The 22,466-nt window shown below is 36.7% G+C and overlaps 1 protein-coding gene across 1 annotated transcript in view; it reads left to right on the forward strand.

The window, feature by feature from the left end:
* The window catches only part of MCF2 (MCF.2 cell line derived transforming sequence), a 1,891,050-nt gene that overhangs the window by 397,975 nt on the left and 1,470,609 nt on the right, over positions 1–22,466 (forward strand). The window lies entirely within an intron of this gene.

A 22,466-nucleotide genomic window follows, 5' to 3' on the forward strand; every position in this document is an offset into this window, starting at 1 on the left:
TGCCTGGAATTCTTCCAGTATTGTGATTGGTCCTTTAGTGGGGGGAGAGAAGGGTAAAGTTGGCACTGAATCTGTCGGCCAGTATGTTGGCAATATCTGTTAGCTCAGTATAGGAGGTACCATTGTGCAGTAACTCAGAGCAAATCTGGGTATTGCTGTGGAAATTCTTGATATAACTATAGAAGGCTTTGTGGTTGTTTTTAGTGTCTGCAGGAATTCTGCCTTCATAGCTAGCTTTAGAAGTTTTGATGAGGGATCTCAACTTTTTGTTGAGGCTAACAAAGGAGTTTTTCCAGTCTTGGGACTTCACCTTTTTTCTGCAACAGTTTCTTCCTTCTGTTGTAGAGTTTGTTAATGGCAGGGTACCACCAGATTGGTTTTCTTTTTTTGGACGAGAGTGTCTTGGTTCTGTTGGGTATGGCTAGTTCCATGCATTTATGTACATGTTCATACAGTGCACTGGTGTATGATTTGACAGTCATGCACCTATTTTCCATTTGCATGGGTGTCGTGAAGTTAGCCACCTCTGATTTTAGGAGCCCAAAGTCAGCTTTGGAGAAGTTTTTCATGGTGGTTACCTTTGCTGGTGGTGTGGGTAAGATGTGGATTTCCATGGTAATTAGCTTGTGGTCGGATCTAACCAGGGAGGAATTGACTGTTGGTGTTGAGCAATGGTTGCCCATGTTAGTAATAACCAGGTCAAGGATGTTGCTTCCTGTAGTGGGTGTAAGAATGAGCTGGTCCAGCGCATTGGAATTAATGAATTCCAGGAAGCGTTGGGCCAGTGTATTGGTGCAGGAGTAGTTTTCCCAGTTGATGGAGGGGTAGTTGAAGTCACCCAGTATGAGAGTGTTGGGTTGGACCCTAATAGTTTCCAGGGTGCTTATGAATATGGAATGAGAGTCTTCAGACATGTTTGGGGACCTATAGTGGCTACGACCTGAATCGCTGTCTTACCCACTGTTAGTTGTACCTGAAGTATCTCCAATGTGTTATGCTGGGCTACTAGTCTGGAGGTGTGCATATCCTTTATGAATATGGAGATGCCATAAGGTGTTTTAGAGAACACCTTTTGACAATCTGTCTCTGTAATTTCAAGGAATGGACCTGCATTGACCAGTGCCAAATAAAAGGCTGCAGTTACAGAGCAGTAAGGAGGAAGATGAACTGTAAGTGCAACAAAGTCAATGAAAATAAAAATGCTGGGAATGTAATCTGCATGGGTGAGTAGCTAGCTGTATTCCAATGTAAAAATCAGAGCAATACTAAAAAAGTGATGGACCAAAACAAACCAGAACAAGCAGTAAATGCTTATACAGAACCGACGAAAATGAATACAAAACTAAAGCATGTAAACTAAATAACTTACACCTCTGGTTATTGTCAGTATTGTATACGGCACATCATCATTTGTTTGATGCCGGAGACCATCTAGTCCGAGTGTATCAACATCATCATCATCATTTCTAGAGAAATGTGCAAAATTATGTGAATTGATACTCCAAAGATGACCATGGTAAATACAGTATTGCATTTTGCAGTACTAAGAATCAATTTCAGGCCATTTATGCCAAGTGATTTTTATGAAATTATGAGTCAAGTTAAATGTTATAACACTGAAGCTGACAAAGTCATGACAATTCCTTCTCAAAACTAAATGCACAAAAAAAATACTAAATATACTCTCATAACTTCTAACCATATCTCTCAATTCTCCAGATTTTTGCAGAATATCCAGATTTTTGCCTCATATTATTCTTGTTTCTCATAAAATTTGTGTTTTTTCTGGCAAATCACTGGGATGATCTGAGGATTGAAATCACTATATACATTTGAGTTTAACACTTCATATCTTTCAGAAAGTGTACGATAATACAATTCCTGCTATTCTAGCAACTTTCTGAGTTTATAAGAGGAATATTTAAAATCTGCCAATATTTTTGGACATCTGTCCCCCATTATGTCAGGCTTTGTCCAGATGTCTTGTGCTGTGAGGTTGAGATGTTAACAAATTTCAGTATACCTGACCAAATATTTGTAATACCTTACCTCATATCCTATGCAGCATTACTTTGCTTATAAATCCTGTAGTGAATATTTCAGTCTAAGTGGGAGTCCTGGAGTTGGTATATATAGTTAGGGCAGATGTGGGGGGTTTCTATTGTCTTCTGTAAAGAGTTAGTCATTGGTGTTGTAAGTATGCATGTCTATGGTTTAAAATGTATTGTTTTGAAGTTTTTGGTGAAATATAAAATCAAACTTGGGGGGGGGGGGGGGGCTACACGCCCCTAACTATGTATACTAACTCCAGGATCCACACTACAGTGTGGAAAAGGACATGTATCTTTTACTTGCCTTACAGTACTCTACACAGTGCCAATACTTCACTTCAGTGAAATGAGATTTGGTGAAATGAGTTTTCAGTAAACAGGGGTCCAGGAAAGTAAATAATGTGGGAAGAAATAGCCAGGGAATTGTTATGGCTAGGCTTGTATAGGCCTTAGGGCTGATAGCCTAGTACCAACCTATGAACCTATGAACCAGTAATTTGAGCTTTCAACGATTTGGTCAGGGTGAATTCAAATTCAGTGAAATGAGCTTTCAATAAAACAAAGTAGACCTATGTATGTATATATATATATATATATATATATATATATATATATATATATATATATATATATATATATATATATATAAACTGTTTAAAACATTTGCATTTGATCTACATAAAATAATGATATTATTAATATTAATTTCTTATGATTGTAATCTTTAAAATGTTAAATATGTTAACTTCCTATTTAAAATTCCTGATTGATTTTATTATTAACATGCTAAAAACCATTGTTAATTAAATTAATTATATTTAAATTGTTAAATAAACGTTAACATATTAAAATGTTAAATAATATATTCTTATGTAAAATTTCTAATAAATATATTAAGTAGTAAAATGCTTTTATTAATTTAATTGGGGGTCAAACTGTCCAATAAATATTCCCATAGACAATAAATGTGAATTTTAATATGAAAGCATATTCAATTGCATCGGGGTCAAATTGTCCAAGATCAAACGGTCCTGCAAACAAAAATCTGAAACACTGCAAGGTAGCCAATCCACCAGTTTTCATACCTATAATGAAAAAAAAATCCTTATTTCATTTTTCCAAACTTGCAGAACACCAGAAGTAGATAATCCAGCACAGCCAGTCTGTACAACAAGGAATACATGTATGTGCTCCAGTTTCTCACTATCACGTACAAAGAACAGAAAGCCATACTTGTTTTTGTTATTATTTTAATAATACTGTCCCTTCAACATATCTGATATAGCCACGGTGGACTTATCCTCCTGATCTTCATCAGGTCTATCTATCTATCTATCTATCTATCTATCTATCTATCTATCTATATTTCTCTCTATCTGGTAACCAGAGTAGAACACAGACCCTAATGGAAAATTTCCAGATTCAATTACAGTAAGGAACCATCTGTAATGTGAAATAAGAGTTGAAAAATGTTTTCATAAATCTTGTCAATTCAAGTAAGTTGATTAGCTTGCTTAAGTCAGTGACTGCATTTAATGTCCTTAAGACTTTAAAAAATAGCCCCAGCTCAGACACTCTACACAGTGCCAGTACTTCATTTCAGTGAAAAGAGTTTTCAGTAATTTGAGCTTTCAGCGATTTGGTCAGGGTGAATTCAAATTCCATGAAATGAGCTTTCAATGAAACAAAGTAGACCCATATATATATATATATATATATATATATGTATGTGTGTGTGTGTGTATATGTGTATGTGTATATACTAAAGTTAGTTCTCTATGACTGTACCAGGTTACAGACCAGAGATGGGAATAATATTTTGTTCTGCCTAATGATGGGTTATTTTCTGCACAATTGTGCATGATTGTCATATGTTTTCGCTATTCTTTCTGAGTGTGATAAACTATTATAAAGCCTTGTTAAAGATCTAGATATGGAATGTGTTCATGCAGGGGTCAGAATGTTCTATACCCATCAGGCATCCTCAAGGCTAGTCAATGAGGATGCTTTTGTGAACATAAAGTATGGCTTGGAAATCCTAAGTGAACAGTGACGTTTTTCTTAATATTTTTACTAGGCCCAAACCTTCTATGCTTAAGAGTGGACATTTTCTTTCTTTCTTTTAAGAGCATATTCCCCATTCTGCAGCATGATGAAATACTTGATTTATTAAGTTAGGTGACACAAAGGGAGAAAAGTCCCCACCATATAGGGGCTTTGTCGCTCATGTGGATGTGGACATTGTGGAGTTTGACTTCTACTTCAGATTAATTTTGTTATTCTGTAAGAATTCAAACTAGTGACATTTGTTTGGGTACATATAACCTGTAAGAAGGAAATTCCATGCTTTCCTTTCCGTTTTTGTTAACAGAGTTTAATAGTTTTGCTTTCCAGTCTGGACATCAGACCATAAAATGACTGTTTCCTTCTATGAGTGTGTGTGGAGTGTGCTCTAGCCGAAGGAAATAACATTTTCTGACTTTTTTTCGGTTTTGTGATGTACACAGTGAACTCCCTTCTAGCCACTTCATATAAGCTTTCTGTTGATATGTTTGTTGGCAAATTTCAGGACAAAATCTCAAATTTATTATCTCTCCAACATTTCTGTGGTATTTTTGATGGGAGGTTAATCGTCATCTTTACATCGTGTCACACTTTCTAGATTTTATCATGTCTCCACTGTGTTCAGCTACCATAATTATGAAGCCCGCATAAAGAATGAAAAACATACTAGTATTTAGTAGTTATTTTTCTTGATCACACTGCCAGAATAAATGGTTGTTTCCTGTGTCCAGCCATTCCTGTTGCACCCTTGGCATTACATCCGTATTCATGAGGTCCACTTGCTTGTCCAGGGTCCTGTCATTGGTTGCACTACTGTAACAGTAATCCCTGGTGCCTAGAGAAACTCCTTTATCACACTTAGCTGTCTGAAGCAGTAGGCTTTAATCGGAGACATGCAGCACCCTTACCCCATAAGTAGTTGGTGTACCGCCTTTCCTTCATCGTTCTGCACTAACTTTCAGTACCGTACAGACAAACAGACAGAACACATTGGCAGCAGTGCATTTCGTTGCAGTACCACAGGTGGTGTGTGCATCCAAGGAATACAAAGTTGAATCTCCCTATGTTTGTGCATTGGTGCCTGTCAGTGTAAACAGAAAGAGCTAGGCTTAGAAAGACCTCTTAAGAAAGCTAGCCTATTAATTAGACTGGGGACTGACGTAATGGTTAAGGTGTTTTACCACACAGACACAAGTTACAGGGTGTTATTCTTACCTTTGTTGGAAACTGGTTAGGCTTAAAATGGCTCACAAGGGCAGCTTAGTCTAGTACTTACCTATGAACCTATGAGCTATGAATTGTAGATACTACATGTCCTGTGTAGTAAAATATTTATTATTTTTTGAATATTTCTGATATCCTGTCTGCACTACTAATACAAAATGGGCATGGAACACTGAGTCCTTTGACATGCTGCCAATGTCCATAGATGGCAGAACATGTGCATCTTTAGACATAATCAGCTATGACATCACTGAATATCTGAACTGTGACAACGGAACATGTGATTGTGATGACAGCAGGCAAAGGAACCAATACATCATGGGAAGTAAACAGTGAAACATGGTGCTCAAAGGGTGAGAACATTGCTTGAGTACTAGACAATTAATTCTTATCTCAAAATTAGGGCAGTCAGAAAAGTAGGTGGGTAGCATTTTAGACCATGGAACAGTTCATCACCTAACTGCAGTCAGAGAATACAGAACGCTACTACCTATTAAGTGGATGGGATGAGTGGATGGGAGATCGTAGGTTTACACCGGGTATCACTTCTGTGTCACTGTTAGACAGAGGCACAGTATACTAACCTCGAAAAAGGGCATAGCAAAATTCATTTAAAATGGGTGGCAAAAGCCAAACACACTCTGGCTAGGCTTATAAATGCCCTAGGGAAGATAGCCTAGTATGAACCTATGAACCTATTAAGGAGTAATTTAGTAATGAACTGCAGGCTCTGTTGTATGTGACCAGGGGGTTAGGTTCAGATTATGCAGTGCAGACTATTTTGTGACTGATGCAGTGGAGCTATGTATGTACTTGCTGATTATGTGATCATGTTTATTTACTTAATTACACAGTAAAAATCATTCATGTTTATGGCTATGTGTTTATATGTAACTGTTCCTAATACATTTACAGTTTAATGTATGTAGTTCTGCTATGAGTACTTGACTCTGACAAGATTTTACGTTTTTTCATACATAGTGCAGTTAAATGCAGGACAGATATGAACAGCGAAAAATAAAAAAAGAACAAAAGAATAATAAGAAGAAAGAACATCAGTCATGTCAGGTGCACGTTGACAAGTTCCGTCCAGACAGAAGTTGTATCACCTGCACTCTGACTATTTAATCTAAAGACATTAATCATGTGACATGCACACTAAACCTTTTCCTCACAGACACTAGTCATGTGACCAACATCCTAATAATTTCCATTTCAGATATCCGTTGCATAATGTGTTTTCTGATAGTTTCCCTTACAGACATCAATCATGTAACTTATCTTCTAATAATTTTTGTTGCAGACATCAGTCATGTACTCTACACACTGATAATTTCCCTACAAAGGTTAGTCATGTGGTCTAGTCTCTGATCAGTTCTGATTTAGTAGCTGTTTTTGCCAACTCCTTCCCTCCCACCAGAATATAGCTTGCCATTCTAGGTGAGACTTTATGAAGTGGATAACTTAATTCTAGTGATGAAGTTGTACTGTTACAGTACAAATCTGCAGGGAATATAATCTCTAGTATATAAACAAAATGTGAATCATATCTCATATTGACTTAGTGGAGTCAGTAGGTAATAGGCATGGTCCCAGCAGACAGAGTTCATAGGTAAGTCCTAGGCAAGCTGTTCTTATTAGCTAATGTAAGCCAAGCCAATTTCCCTTCGAAAGTGAGAATCAAACCCTATACCATGTGTCTGTGAAATAAACACCTTAACCATTATGCCAACCCTCACCCTCCTCAGTCAATGAGTCAGAATACATACTATGTTACATATGCTGGAGGCAGTATAGGTGTGTAAGCGTAGACATGAGTGCTGATACTGTGTGAGGTAATTCGTCTCATCTCTACCAGTCTTTTCTCCTTCAGTTTATTTACCACATAGATTCTGCTGTATGATTGCGCAGTACTTGCGTATTATCGCAACCAGATTTTCACGGTCGCGAAATGCGCATACCTCCACAGATCCGAGTGCAGGAAACACTTACCACTGTTACTGTAATTCCTCAGAAGTGGCTAAAACCTATACATGACTGTTAGGAACAGGAACAATTTAAGAAACCATCTCCCTGTCTTGCGTGCATTGCTTTGCAGATGCACGCCTGATTAAGAATGGCTGCTAATGTCCTGTTGATTGCGGTCTTATTATCATCGCCTGAAAATTAAGCAAAGGAGATATACGGAAGAGCAGCTTCTCTGTTTTTAGTCAGTTCCGTCTTCCCATACCTATTCCTGATTAACTCAAGCATGCAGTGTTAACCAATGTGACTTCCCAGGGGAAGACCGGTAGTGGTTGTGCTTTGCGGGTTACTTGGAGAAGTATGGCAGGAGTTAGAAAAAGATTCAAACTATGAAAATTAAATCCCCATAACAACAATTGCAAGTAATACTGTCATGTAAGAAATGTAACATTACACTGCTTTGTCTGGTTTACATTTTTGTGATGCAGAAGAGTGATCTACACGATTATGAGTAGGTCTCTAAGCAGACCTGTCAACAGTTTGAATCATTCTCATGACAGCAGCCATGACAATTGAAGCATGCGTGTGTACTGCACAGCAAACAGGAAGAAGGCTTGCACAACTGTGACTCTTCCTGAAAGTAAGGCAAACTGATTTCTAATCAGTAAGGATGTCAAACTAACACCTTATGGTGTTTCCCGCAGTTGTTTTCATGCCAGCATGCCAATTTCGCAACCACGAAAATCTGGTTGCGATAATACGTAAGTACCGATTGCGCTATTGTAGTATTGTGCAACTACCATTTTAAGAAGCTCTTTCTCACTTTTTTCAGTCTTATTCACTCTTTCATCCCTTAACACCTGCCTATTTTCTTACTCTCACAGGTTAGACAGAAAAACAACCAAAAAATAAAACAAATCAACTAGGCTGCGAGCCAGCAAGGATAAAACTGTTTATTGGCACAATCCACAATGATAAAAGAGATAAGCGCTTCCGGCTAATATTAAAAGACTTGAACAGATGAGCTCAGTCAGTCATATGACCATTTTTATACTATCACATATCACGTGTTCAAATTTAAAATCTTAAAGAAACATTGTACCCAGTAAGATGTACTATGAACCAATGTATTAGAAATATATTAAAAATTATAGAAATTCAGGTAACTGGAGCCTGTAAGTACTGCATCGGGTTATAACTACTTAATCAGTGAACTAATTCAGCTGATTTTTGTACATTATTTAAATTAATAATATAAATGATTACGTTATTGCAATTTGTAAAATCCAGAATACAGCAAACTAATAATTTGCATCTAGATAAAAAATAAAGAATAATTAAGATAGCTATGGATATTAATGACGGTAAAAACTTATCCTAGATAGAAGTAGATCCAAATATTCACTTCTCATGTGCTTTCATTTTCAAGAGGCTCATGATTGTTATGCTTAGGGTTGCCAGCTGTCCGCTTTTCTGACAAAATGTCCAGTTAGAAATTTCATTCAAAATCGGACACATGAAGTCCGGGTTTTGTGCCACTGTTACATAGGCTCCGAAACCATAGAGCGAGGGGGGAGGAGAGCTACCCACTTTTACAGCTGCAAAACCATGGTATGGTCCAGTACGTCTATGTGTGAGTGTGTTCCTGCTACCCGCACAATTTTAAAATAAAGGACAGTGCAGCTTTCATCATGGAGAGTTTACATATGCCATCTGAATTGCCCAAGTATTTTTGCTGCTTCCAGGTGAGAGTTGCTGGGGGGGGTATGCTGATGTTTTGTGTTGACATATGCTGCTCCAAGTTCACAAACAGTGTTTTATTCAATCTGTGGTAAACACTTTTGTTTCTAATAGTTAGAGTTTACGGGATTGAATAAAACACCGTTAGTGGACTTGGAGCAGCGTTCGATTTATTATTTTACATTACATTAACATTAAATAATACGTGGTGCCAATTGTTTCGAGTCCAGTCAGTCTCAGTGCTCAATTGGTAGCGCATTTGATTTGTAGGTAGAAGAAAATAGGGCCAGTTACCCTACTCCTTGTAATTAGAGAGGTGCCACAAGTTTCAACTGTGCTTAGCCTATACAGGAGACATCTGGGACGACTGCTTGAAATCGTTAAAGAAAATTTTGAAGAGGAAAATACACCATTTAAAAGTGTTTTTGAGCAATGTGTTAGTTTGCAGGACAGATTAATGCTGGTAATGCCAATAATAAAGCAGTATGTGTAGACAAGCCAGGACATGAAATACATTTTTGGCAAGAGAAGCTCACTATAGAGAGTCTCTCAAGTACAGTTTATTTAATGCAGAAATGAAAACAAGCACATTTTTGCTAACATTCAATTTCCGAGTTTGTCAGTCTAATTCTAAAGTCTCTTTATGAAATGCTACAATGTCTACAATTTTAAGTTTACTTTTGCTGTTTACTTGCAATCAGATTCATTTGGTCTTGTTGACAAGGCTATTAGTATGCCATATTTTTGTATATATTCAATAATCTGCTTAAAATATGTGTAAGTCTGGGCAGATGGGCAAACACTAGTCACTGCTCTGCAATCTGTTGCATTTAAGGATGTTAAGAAACTTAGTAAGAGGTATGACTGTGGTAAGTCTGAAGCTTGCACAGATTATTTTAATTATAAGGATTAAATTAAAAATATTTATTAGTGGCTTATTGAGTACAGAGCTTTCTGCATGCAACGACGTTGTAAATGTACAACAGCGATGAAGCCCGTTTTACCTTGCAGTGCCACTGCTAGCTTATTGATGACAGCTATGAAATGGAAAGGATTTTCCAAACTGCTGCTGTTGCTGTTAAACAAAATGCTGTTTTGCTTCAACTGCACCTTTATAGAGGATAACAAGCCTTATGAAATCAGCTAAAACCAGCACTGAAAACAAAATATTCTTTTTTCAGTTGTATGATTGCCTTACAATGCTCAAACTGGGAGTTGGCCACACTTGTGTCATCAGAAAAACTGAGTTCAAAAGGTTTCACCTGGTTAAAAAAATGTGACACAGAAGAAGTGTATACATTTTCTCTAACCATTGAACAAACCGTACACCGTAACACCTCTCATCAGTGCCTTAAGACACTTTGACTGGCTAGACCTATCGCACTCTGACTCTCACACAACTACTAGTTTTACAACACTAGTCCACTATTCTGAAAAATAATGTACACTAAATTTTGTCATACAGTTTTACTCTCAGCTCTGCTGATAAACATCCTCTTTTGATAGTTAACAAAATCATAAAACACCAGGATTTGGAACTCCATTCTTCTTCTAATCAGAATCGTGGATAACGAAGGGGGTTGGGAGGGTGGCCTAATGGTCAAGGTGTTTGCCTTACAAGCACAAGGTGCAGGGTTTCAAGTCTCACAAGGAATATTTGGCTAAACTATAAACCTATTAACAATTCAAAGCGGAAATGAAGCAATTCTTTCTAGAGTCATTATTAGGACCCTGACGCTCTCCTAGGTAAAATTACATTCTTGAGTATCCACTCTCCTTCGCCCTTTTGGTGTCCTTTTGTACTATTTTCTGCTGTTGATACTGTATACAATGCATGTAGTATTATGACTCTAGCGATAATTTCTGTTAAACATAAATCACAAAGTGAAGAAAGTGCAACAAACTAAACGTTAGACAAAATCGTCTTGATCATAATGTGCATTATATCCACTAGCACTTTTCAGTATTATTACCATGCCATGCATGTAAATTACATAAGACTTTAACTTTCTTACATTGTTTCTGCATTGTTGGCATGCTTTTGCCTTTATTTTGTTTAAATACACCTAATATCTCTGTTCTACCCATGTATTTTTTTCTTTTTCTGTATTAAATTCAAACAATTATATAAAATGATGCAGCATACGATTCCGCAGCAGCAACCATTACATTTAATGTACACAAGAGTCTTACTTATACTTTTAAATGACAAATTTCATAACTTCATTAAGAAATATCTAATTCTGGTGTGTGTGTGTGTGTGTGTGTGTGTGAAAAATTGTACCATCTGGTACTGAGTGTTAATGATGAAGTAAGGATAACATTGTTTACTGTGCCCCTATTCTCAATACACCAATAGGAGTAGATTATTCACCATACGGCTCTGCAGGCATCCGGAATAGAAAAAGAGGGCGTTCTCATTAGATGATGTCACTGTGATGTCACAAAATGGGAGGGACATGGATGGGAGAGGGGGTGGAAATGGGTGGAGCTACGGGTGATGCGAGGGGTGTGACCTTAGCCATAAAGAAAGTTGGCAACCTATATGCCATTGAGACCCGGTGGTGCTGTGGCATTCAAAAGGATTTGCCACCATAATTCACTTTGCTCTAAGATAATTGACCATGGACTTTCTCTTGGACTAATCTCGACTTTTTCCAAGATAGCAAATAAGACATTAGTGCTAACCTTACATCTTATATCAGAAAGATGGTCACCTATTCGTTCTTTTAATTCCCTGATCGTCATACCTATATAACAAATAACGCATGCTTCACACAGCCATATAAACTACATTCTGTGATATAAGCGATGCACCACGTTAAAACAAACTTAATGTTATAAGCAACAACCAAAATTTATTTTAATGTCACTAACAGTAAGCAGGGCACATTTAAATGTAATGATTGTACTTCTTGTAAGTACATATATACAAACAAGTCTTTTAAACATCCTGTTAAAGGTTTGGATTTTACTGTACATGCTGATGGGAACTGTAATACACAGAATTGGAATGCATGCAATGTTAACTGCCAGAATAACTGCTTTTATATATGAACTCCAGGGCTGCATTTATTCAGATTATGATATGTCTTTCCTAAGAGACCTGTACTTTTGTATTATACAAGTTAAAATCTCAGTGCACACAAATAAGGTAAAGAAGTCTCATCCAGCATTTACAAATTAATGTATCATGATCCGTGTGGTATTTAAAACAGGCATGCTAGAGGTTTTCAGTTGCAACCCAGAAAGTTTACAACTATACCGAGAAATGTCAAGCTGTATTTATAAACTGGTCATGTTACCATACATGGACTAAATTAAACATGAAAAACAATCAGAAGAAGGCAAGTGACATGTTGAGGTTAACTACGTTCAGTAGCCACTGCTATACAGTGGCCTTTCGTATGCTCTCCCCTTTCCCTTTTTAATCTTGTCCATATTTTAATATCCATTTCTTGTACCCTGACAGACTTTCCTGGGCTAGTCTTTCAGGAAAATAATTCAGTAAATCTATTTGCTCGACCCCTTCAAGTTGCCCTAAAATCTTTCTTTTCTACTCCCTCTGTAATGTTAGGAAGTGCTGCCCCCGTGTCTTCCTGATTGTCCGAAAACATCCCTTACAAGGGTTGGCATCTTCATAAAGCTGAAAGTAACAGGAATGACTTGGAGAGTCATCTGGCAGTTATAACTCATTACTGGAACTTTCTTTGCTCAAATGTCATTGCCAGGGTACCTGCCTGTGGTTGCAGCCATGTTTGAGGCTCATAATGGGTCTTGAAATCTGTATCTTTAATAAGCTACATTGTAGAATCCTGATTGGCTTTGATGACAAGTACAAGACTAACATTAGTCAAAGGTGAGACGAGGCAAGAATGCAGAAGGAGAGGGTGCTGAATTATTCATATAAGGTAAATTATGGGATTTTTACCAATGTTCTCCCTCTGTCTCTCTGGGGTTCCTCCCACCTGCGAAAAACATGCTGAGTGTTTTCATCTCAAACTTACCGGTGAATGGAGCTGTGGGCAGCACAGAGTCTACATGGTGCCCTATAGGGGGAAGAGTTGTATAGACCAATTGCTTTGGGCATCTACTGTGGTGTGCAGTATCCTCATGATAGGAGAACACGGATCACAGACCGCATGCTGTTGCAGGGCTAACTGCTTGACAGTGCAAATATAGCTATAGGTGATCCAATCATGCTGACTAATGTCAGATGATAGTACTGTTTAGTTTGTAATGCCTGCATAGACATTTCAGGTGATGGCAGTAGTTACATATGGTGCTCATTCACACAGTATGAGTATACTCAATGGATTCATTTTTAAATACTATCAGTGCATAATAAATGCAGGAAAAATCATCTGAGCTTGGATTCTCTCTGTGGTATGCCTTTAACCTTCTGTAAAGAATGCCCGTTTGATGTATGCAAATGGCTCCTAAGACATATACAGTGCTTTAGCTACATGGCTTCTAAATACCCATGACTTTTTACTTTTTAACTCTTTATGGCACATTGAGATCATTAAAGCCAAACTCCACTAGCTGTGAACATGCTGTGTTTCAGCCTTTTTATAGATATCTTCAATATAGCATAAGAGGATTGTTTTATTTATTTATTTATTGGCATTTGATTACCAGGAAAGTATGACTGGGTAGCCCATTTTCAATGGAGGCCCGGGGAGAAAAGCTCCAAATTATTACAAAACATTATAAGAACAATATTTTTACAATCTTCACAAATAAAACAAAATATCTACAGTTTAATTATAACAAATTAGACATAATATAAAAACACTGGTTAAAATTCGATACAAGTTATACGATTGTTTGCCTATACTTTACAAACACAGGGCTTCTTTAAACCCGGCTGATGCCCATAAACATTAAAGTGCCTGCAAAATATCCCAACTAGCATCCAAACTAAAGAATAAAAGGCTACCATCCAGTAAAAACTGCAAGAAAAACTCAGCCAACTTAGTGTTCACTGTGTTATACCTTGTATGTGGAGTTTGACTTTATTGGGCTGAATGTATCCATAAAGACTTAAAAAGTACAATGTCATGGGCATTCAGAAGCCATGTAGCTGAAACACTTGATATCCTTAAGGGTCATCTGGATATATCCCATAGGCCTCCATTACAGGAAGTGTAAGGGATAAAAGTGACAACTCTAGCTTGACTGGATTATTCTTACAGTATTTACTTAATGCTTTGTATGTGTGATGTTTTGTACCCTTTGGTTTGATAATAAATCCAGACACTGTTGTAATGCATTTGTTTGCTAGTGGGGTGGCACTGGCAGTGAAAACAATGATGTTTGCCAATATTTAACAGTAAAGAACCTTTAAAATATTCACCTGAAAGGCAGTCATAAATAGTTTCTCTGCAGTTGTTACTTGTGGGAAATCCCTGACATTTGTTTTTCAGCTCTTTCTGTCATAGAAGACTGAACTAATCAAAGCTGCTTACTCTGCCTATATCCTAAAGTGACTTAATCAATGCAAAAATAACATTGCCCTATGAAAACCAGGATCATTTTACACTTTGTGCATTTTTTAATGAAGCCATTGTTCACATGCATAGTCTGTTAGAATATTTCTGAGTGCCTCGAATATTCCTGAGTTCCTGTACCACTCAACTTTAGCACAAGGCATATGGACAAAGCATGAAATAATGTGGGAGACAGAGGCCCAAAAATAGGTACAGATTTTAAATATTGCTTTTATACACTTAGAACGTTGCTAGATTAACATGATTTGTGTTAGCATGTATTTTGTGAAGGAGATGAAGTCTGAAGTTCAAATGTATGTCATTATTTTGTGACTTCATTGCTCAGTGATTTTCCAGAAAACTACAGATTTAATGAGGATCACTCCAAAAATAAGAGGAAAAATCTGAACATTCCGCTAAAAGCTGGACAGCTGAGTGGAATAGAATATTCTGTTATCCTATCCCTCCTTCTAATCACCTCACCAATAACTTTTTCATGCCAGTATCACATTCCTTCTATAGCATCTAATTCATCAATTTGCCAATAACTGCTTAAAGTTTGCCATTTTTTTTGTTCTCTCTTTTGAATGTGAAATTCCAGACAGTCCTTCTTAATCTGTGTATTGCACTGGTTAGTAGCGATATTTGCATATCTGCAGGTTACTGTACAGGTTACTGCATTGTGTCACACGACATCCATCATGACATGAACATGAATAAAACTGCCACAGATATTTAGCATTCAGTTGCTTTGCCTGAGAGATAATGTTCCCAAGTATTATTGAAGAGCATAAGCAACATTTCTTTGTTTCTGTAAATATATCCAAAATAAAGTCCAAAAAGTGCAGTGTTTCCTTTTAGAATATCAGTGGAAAACTGATAACTGTATAAGCAATTTTTTGCTGATACTGTGGTTCTACGCAAGTAAGATTTCTAAGATGTAAAACTTTACTTGATAAAATATTTTGATTTATGGCAGCAACACATGGCTGTTCTGTATTCAAAATGGGACATAAAATCAGGATTATATTTTGGAATTCTGAAAGCATCACTATTGCAAAGTAGTAATTTTCTGAAAAAGTCTCTACATTTAAGTTTTCCTGTAATATGCATGGCTTTTGAGACATATCATTTTATTTTGTATTTTTGGGAAAAAAAGGTAGACATTTTGCTGGTCTCAGCACTTTTTCTCTATAAAGTCTTGAAGGCACCAAAGGTTTTTGATCACTGCACAAACAGTGCAGTTCATAGAAGAAACATATGTGTATGACTTCAACTTTCAGATACTCACATTGGTATATATAATGTATGTTAATATGAAATGGCTTGCTAGAAAAAAAATTGAGAATTAGCAAAAAGTTTTCTTTACACATTTAAGAAAACTTGTCAAAGATATCAGCCCTAATTATAACTGTTGCATTTTATAAAAGCCCACTTCCTGCCAGCGTGTTAAACATGCAACTGCAGATTTGGCACCATTAATGCTCTTTATGACTAGGAACTTGACTTCAGGATTCAGTATACTGGCACCTGATATATGAAAAATGGTGTGCTCCTATATGAACACAGGGATGACATACCAGTCACAAGGAATTTTGCAAGACTATATGAAATGATTTGATTAAAAAGATGACAAATAGAATTCAGGCCACGAGATCCCAGTGGTAGAGATCTTGATGTTTACAATTGGTGTGACAGAATGGAGACATCACAGTGCAGTTGAGGCACAAAGTCTTTGTCTAATAGGCAAGTAGCATCATGTCCAAGACAACGGAGGTTCGACAGACCCAGACCAGAGCCAGACCCACAGAAGGTGATGCTGGAGCTATTTCAAGTAATGAATGAACAAAATTAAAATAAAAAAATGGAGGGAAGACCATAACTAATGCCAAACATGGATGCATAAAAATGTATGTAGCATGTAGAATACTATATATGGGATGCAGTACTGTGCTTAACTGCACATCTGACTGGTGTGTGTGTGTGTGTGTGTGTGTGTGTGTGTGTGTGTGTGTGTGTGTGTGTGTGTCCACGTGTGTGTCTGTAGTACTTCTGATTTCCTTTTCTTAATGTTTTGTAATACAAGAGCACATAGTAAACGTATGTTAAAGTAAATTCAGCTGTATATTATGGTTACCATCACTGGTCACATTTCCTTCATGGACTACAAAATGCTCATGCAATCTGACAATGTAAGGACTGAATCAAAGTCAGTGGGAATCTCTTACCATGGGATCTGCGTGTACCAGATATGCATCCCCCTCTGGGATGATGCCACAAAAAAGCATAAAATACCTTTTTATGAACATTATCAGTACACCTAGTTGATAGGGTTGCCACTTGTCCCTCTTTCTGCAGTTCTGATCTGTGTGTGTGTATATACACATACACACACACACACACACACACATATATATATATATATATATGTGTATGTATATATGTGTATCTTTATCTAGATATATCTATATCTCATCTATGTATATATATATATGTGTGTGTGTGTGTATCTTTACCTAGATATATCTATATCTCATCTATGTATATATATATATATATATATATATATATATATATATATATAGTATATATACACACACACACACACATAACACAGCTCATATTTTGCCTTTCACATTTGTTATTGTTACAATTTCAGCACACACCCACTGAAAGCATCATTATATTTGTTTCGTTGCAAACATGCATTTTTTTCTTTTTTTTATGAAAATGAATACGGAGCACACAAAATTGGAACTCTTTTCAATTGCTCTCTCATGAAATCTAAACCAGTGTTCATTTTAAGTATTTGAAATGTTTAGTCAAAGTATGCAATAAATGTTAGCTAGAACTCAAAATTCAAGATTCAGCTGTTACAGTAATAAAAGTATAGTACAAGTGCAGTTGCAAATACACTGCCTAAAGAATTTGAAAATGTCAAATTGTTTCAGAGATATAACCTTGTCTTGAAAGCAGCTATCATTAGGTCAGTATGGCTATGAGATTGTATTAGGCCGCAGACTATATTAAGTTAATTTTCAGAAAGAGGTGTATGTCATTGTTTAGGGTGGGGAATGCAATACTTGTACAGAACATATGTACATACTGAGTTAACATGACATGATAAGCATTGGAAACAACAGATAATTTCTTCACTCAGCTGCTTTTTCTTTAAGGATGGAATAGCAGTCATAAGTGCAGTATGTACCTAAAGATCCATGTATAATAATTCCTTGCAAGTTTCACTAAGAACTGTCAAGAAAGACTAAAGTATTGGCTACACACCAAATATTCATTTTAAATTCAGTACTCATAAGCACTGAATGCATAAATTATGCTCAGGGAGACAATGCAATGTATATCTAGAACATATCTCTGATAAGTTTATTAAATGATGTATAAAAAGCATATCTTAAGTAAAACTGACAGTATAAAATACGCATCCACACATGCACGTACACACACATACAGTGATGCCTCCACCAAACATGAAGAATTCCTATGCTGACAAGGCAAAATGGCTCAGTCAACTTCAAAGCTGAGCTGCATACAAGCCTTTAAGGACAGAATGACACTGTTGCCAACAATATGTATCTGAAGGTCCATACCAAATTCCATGGATGCTTTAAGAATTGTTACGATATGTGAGTTATTGATTCCAATACATAGACATGCACTTTCATTTCATTGTGACAGTTTACCAAGCTGCATTATATTTATTTTCCTTTAGAAGGAGCAAATGTAACACTTGGCAGTTAACATACTTTTATCAAGTTGGTATTGTAACAGAAATCAATGGAAAAGAAGTATATATGTATATAGTTACCTGTTAGTTGTCCATTGACTTGTCACTTCTAGTTTGCTTTTGTTTTACTTGGGCTAGGTTTGCAGTTCTGTTTGTAATCACAAATGTAAGCAGATTTGTTTACGTTTGTGATCAGTTAATTTTGATATTTGTTTTTGGTGATGTATGTATGTATTTGATGAACTAACATGATGAAGTGTGCCACAGTGAATGTTAACAATATACTGTGGTAGTTCTCGGCTTGTAATGTGTCAAAATATAAAACTGAAATGGCATCAAAGCTATAACTTGAGTGGGGTGAAAGGGGAGGTTGCCCTGGGTGCAAGCTGTTAGGCGGCATGATCAGCGAATATTGATGGGGTGCATTGCAATGCTGACATTTGTGATTGCAGTTACAAGCTTACTAACTGTAGCAAGGTGCTTGATGCAGTTTCTTCAACTTGAAACAAGCAGCTTGATACAGTTACAGAAGATCTTTCTTTTTTTCTTTTTTTTTTTTGTTCTGTTTGGGAAGACATTTCTTGGTCCTCAAGTTTTGGTTGGGAAGGCACCTGACAATTTAGTTATGGCTTTGAGTTACATAATGTTAACAACACTGATGTAACTCAGAGTAGTGTTGTAAATACTGTAAATAATACAGTATTAGCTAGTGAGGTTTCCTACAGGAATTATTGCTAATGAACGTTTATGCCATTGAAATGGTAATTAAAAGGAGGGCCGTGTCCCTGTTAGTCAGAGAAGATGGCTTATCGCTATAATGAGAATTTGTGCATCGAACAGCAGTTACGAGAAGTATACAGCAGCAAAAGAGAAGGCTTTCTTCTAGGAATCCAGATAGAATGAAAATGGATGAAAGCACCTTTCCCTGTGTTCAAATTATTATGACAATGTGCTTTTTTTTAATTTGTAGGACTAACAAAAAAATTGTCCTTTATACAGTTTTTTGCTTCACCTGTGTACACAAGAAAAATATATGCCAGTGCTTTTTTCTTCTGTTCAATAAAAATGTGTTATTTTACAGATGGGTGGTTTCTGCTGCATTATTTTATATCATTATATATACACACATATATATAAATGTGAAGTTAAGGGATGAGATTTTTATGAATCACAAACTCTCATCATGCCAGCTTTGCATAGGACTGTAGGATATTATGCATTTACATCTTAATGAACCAAATCATTTAGGATAGCAGCATCTAACTTATAATTGTTCTTATTTGGTTCCTAGCTTTATAGGGAGACAACTCTTGACTCTTTTCTTAATGAAAAGTATGTGCGGTGTTAAGATACTGATGAAAATGCTGCATAAGAAAATGTTTTGTCAGTCGTTTGCATGTTATAGGAGTGAGTCCACATAGAAGATGCTAACTCTTTTCTTTTTTCAGTATTTCAACTTTATTCAGTAAATACTCTCAAAATTATTAAGAAACAAACCTAAAGAGATATAATTTCACATTATACTCTACTAAACGTTTGCTATCAATATAAAAAATTCTTTACATTGTCTCCCTTATAATCTATTCTTCATGGTACAGTTGCTTCCATTTCCCATCTCCACTCAAGTTATTTTCCATTAATTGTTTCCCCGTACAATACCTTACTTTGCTAACCCTACGTAACTTAGCTATAACTATTCACACCCCCAATAACTCCACAAAGTGTTAGATATCATAACCCTCCTCTCTGCTCTTGTATGCATCTAGCATTGAGTTTACTATCTTTTCTCCCCAGTAACTCCACTGTCGAGAATCATTTTCTGCACTCTCTTTTTCTCACTAAATAGACCCCATACTTGAACATGCTTTTGTCTTTCTCCATCCTCAGGCCTTTCTTTTCCAACTTCTCCATCAGTCCCATCACCTTTCTCCCCATTGGCTCATCTACTCTCTTCCATCAGGTTAATATTGGTGGCCCAAGATAGTGAGCTTACGTATATGTTGGCTTACAAAGTCCATTGAACATGTGGGAGAAACAGACAAATATAGGTTTTGTAAAACAGAATTGGAAACAGTTGCACACCTTGTTGCTGGTTGTGATATGGATGGCAGAAGGACTGTATACTGAAAGGCATAATAATGTGCCAAGACTGTTGCACTAGGGATGGTGCAAACATTATAATACTGAAGTAGATGTAAAACACTGGAAACATGAGCCACAAAGCATCACAGAAATTATGAAGTCTACATCACATAGAATCATCCATTACCAACAGTTCAAAAGACAGATGCGAGAAAACCAGATATAGTGGTCCATGAAAAGAAGACAAAAGTAGCATTGATCATTGAAATCGCTACACCCAGTGACTACAGTGTCTTCCATACAGAGAGACACAGTCATAAAATATCAGGATTCGCAGGCAGAAATGAGAGCAATGTGAAAGAAAGATACCCAGACAGTTCTAATAGTTGTAGGAGCAATGGGTCTTATAAAAAGAATGTACAATCGTATTTAGATATGTTACCAATCCATATAACCCCATACAAATTGCAGAAGGAGTCATTGCTGGGTACATTGTGAAGAGCCCTTCTGGCTGACATCAAAGATTGAAGCAATACTAATTTCATGAACTTTAATCATACTTTGACTTAGGAATGGTGTCCATTCCCATCATGGTATTAGAAACCCAAAAGATTTGGAGAAATTAAAAAAAGTGATATTCCGTTTCCTTGTAACAGCTTTCTTGCCCAATGTCAATAGCTTACCTGTGATATCTTTATACTTTTTTCTCATCATATTGTTAAAACCTAGGAATCAGTGTTTATGTGACAGTTCAGCTTCCTGTCCTACCAATATTTTTAAGAATTCTTCTAGCAGCTTTTTAGAAATGCCTAACTTCCTGCACTCCTATGGTATATATCCATGTTCCTGTTTCCTCTTTAGATCTGCAACATTCCCTCCTAGTCCAAGGGAACATTCTTGCTATTCTGGTTGGTGTATAGGAGCACATATACAAACATTTCCATGTGAAAATTTTGAACCTACTGGCTTTGCTGACATATCTTGGCAGCAAAATAATTTCTTGCCATTCCATTTCTTCAGCTTATACTCTTAATAAAATTTCCCCCTCAATCATTTGCTGCTCACTGTGTCTCTTGTGCCCTTTCTTATCCAGTCCTTTACTTCTTTCAACAATCCTCTAAAGCATTTTCCTTCAGTTTGTCCGCTGTTTCCTGGACCAACATTGGCATCCCCCCACCCTCCTTACCTTCCTGTGCCATTCTGTTCCATGTACTGACCACTTCTTCATAATCCCATTTTAAGTGCTCCCACAGATTGTATTGTTGAATTGCTTCTTACCTTTTAATTCTTTGAGCCTCTGCCAACTGAGGCCAATATTTTATTTTTGTTTTTGTTTAGTTATCCACCTCCATAAACTATTTCCAGTCCTTACATCTCTGTCCATACCACTTATCAATAATATCCTATTTCTCCACCTCACCATATCATCTGCTTTCCATTTTTCTTTAAATTTTTTGGGGTCCTTTTAAACCAATTTGACCTTAAGTCAGCCACAGGTGACTCTAACAATGTCATAATTACATCCTATAATCTATTTCACTGCATTTCCTTTCCTAGAACATTCTTTTCCAGAATGCATCCTAATCATCTTCCACTAATCTTATCACATTGTCACTGTTGTCTCAAAACTGGTCTTCAAGTCAGGTAGTCCTAGTCCACCTGTTTGCTTCACCATTGTCATCCTATCCCAGGACACTGTTGGCTTACCTCTGGCCCAAACAAGTTACCTAAACAGTTGTTTCACCTTTTTCAAAAATGTATTATCTGGATGGGTTAGAGCCTTTTCATAGTGTATTTAAGCTTTGGGATCACACATCTGTAATACGTGAACCCTTTGATCAATATCTAACTGTAGAACCTTCCATTATTGTAACTGCAGCCTCACCCTATTACAAATCCTATTGAATGTGTATAACATGTTAGCCTTCACACTGTTCATGGACCATATCCCTAAGTATCTCATATAATCCACCAAAAAGTCATGCTTCTCCCGCCTGGCCTACCCAAGTCTGGCAGTGACCTGTATCACCTTTGTTTTATCTCTGTTAACCTTATAACCTGAGACCTGCCCAAATTGCCCTAAAAGTTGCCACAGCCTATCCT

This window comes from Protopterus annectens, chromosome 15.part0 (genome assembly GCF_019279795.1).
Source record: "Protopterus annectens isolate FY-2018-M chromosome 15.part0, PAN1.0, whole genome shotgun sequence".
Lineage (NCBI taxonomy): Eukaryota > Metazoa > Chordata > Ceratodontiformes > Protopteridae > Protopterus > Protopterus annectens.